Raw genomic sequence first — 1,702 nt, 5'->3', positions numbered from 1 at the left:
ATATATATATATATATATATATATATATATAGTCCCCTAAAAATCCATTAGAAATGATACAGAAACGGCTCATAAAGTGGGTATATTAATATCTATGCAATATTGTATTATAAATCCATTTTAACCGATTTTGGCGAGCGGTTTTGCAGCTGAGAGTTTGTGGGGAAAACCCAATATTGGCGCTCGTCTGAATGGGTTGTGGGAAGAGTAATTTAGAAAGTTCCGACGCCGTGCTCTTCCTACAAGCCTTTCTGATGAAGGCTAGGATTGTGTTTTCCCCCTGAACTTTCGACTGTGAAACCGATTAGCAAAATTAGCTGAAATATATACAGACAGACAGACAGACAGACAGACAGACAGACAGACAGATAGACGGATAGATAAATAGATAGATAGATAGATAGATAGATAGATAGATAGATAGATAGATGAGACAATATACGTAGGCTAAGGCGGCGAGCTGTCAGAAACGCTAGCACGCCGAACGAAATGCTTAACAGTAATTCTTCTGTTTTTATGTTCTGAGTTCAAATTCCGCCGAGGTCGACTTTGCTTTCATCCTTTCAGGGTCTTTAAATTAAGTACCAGTTACGCACTGGGTCGATGTAATCGACTTAATCCCTTTGTCTGTCCTTGTTTGTCCCCTCTATGTTTAGCCCCTTGTGGGCAATAAAGAAATAAGAAACGTTAGCACGCCGGGCGAAATGCTTAGTCGTATTTCGTCTGTCTTTGTGTTCTTAGTTCAAATTCCGCCGAGGTCGACTTTGCCTTTCACCCTTAATAGATTAAGTACCAGTCGCGTACTGGCGTCGATCTCATTGACTGGCCCCCTCCCCCAAAATTTAGGGCCTTGTGCCTAGAGTAGAAAGAATATATATATATATATACTTAGGCTGTTAATTCCTGGTATCTTTCCCCCCGGCTCCCCGAGACTACAATATGGAAGTTATGTTTCTTTCATACATGACAATCTGACGTGATTTGAGGGAGATTTCACAGCTATTTCTCACAGGCAGGTGGTCGTGTAGAAACACGTCTTTATACAGCGTGTGGGGAACGCAAGAACGCTTTGTTCAGTATGCCTTTTTCGAAGACGATGGCGTATGAGTTAACGAATATCTGGCAGCTATTTCTAGCTGGTTAATCAACATTGTAGATACTCCCTAGATGCTTCGTGTATATTATTAACGTTAATTCATAGTTTACAAGTGATTTTTATTTTGTTAGTTATTTTCTTATTTCTATCTCTTTTATTATCAGCAAGCTTTTTATTTATGTAATACACGTTGCGTGGTTTGAATATTTTTTTAATGAACGCAGTGTCTATCTAACGTATTATTTTACACAGTATGTGTGGTTATATTGTTATATGAGTTGGCCTATTACTTTGTTTATATAATCATTACTGCTTAGTGCTTGTTTCATTCTATCGATTCCTTTTATACAGAAATTCATCTGCAGAGAAGAAGACATTAAATGCTCTTTCCAAATCGAGATTTTTCACTACTGACAATTATAACTCTCATGGAAATTCACCGACGCCATGTAAGTGCAGACGTTTAACAAGAATCACACATTTATTAAGCAGAACTAATATATCAAGCCTTTCTGCTAGAGTGTTATAGTCTTTTCGTTCTTTTTCTTAATATAGTTGTGTGTGTGTGTGTGTGTGTGTGTGTGTGTGTGTGTGAAGGCGCGTGGC

General features: G+C 38.2%; 1 long non-coding RNA gene across 1 annotated transcript in view; it reads left to right on the top strand.

Annotated features, from left to right (window-relative positions):
• The first annotated feature begins 1,444 nt into the window (after positions 1-1,444).
• The window catches only part of LOC128248331 (uncharacterized), a 1,514-nt gene continuing 1,256 nt past the window's right edge, over positions 1,445-1,702 (top strand). The window contains exon 1 of the long non-coding RNA XR_008264569.1: positions 1,445-1,545. This is a non-coding gene — a long non-coding RNA (uncharacterized LOC128248331). The remainder of the gene's footprint in view (positions 1,546-1,702) is intronic.

The sequence above is a fragment of the Octopus bimaculoides genome, chromosome 7 (genome assembly GCF_001194135.2).
Source record: "Octopus bimaculoides isolate UCB-OBI-ISO-001 chromosome 7, ASM119413v2, whole genome shotgun sequence".
In the NCBI taxonomy this organism is placed as follows: Eukaryota; Metazoa; Mollusca; class Cephalopoda; order Octopoda; family Octopodidae; genus Octopus; species Octopus bimaculoides.
Note: the sequence above shows the minus strand (reverse complement) of the source record. Positions and strands in the feature narration are given on the sequence as shown.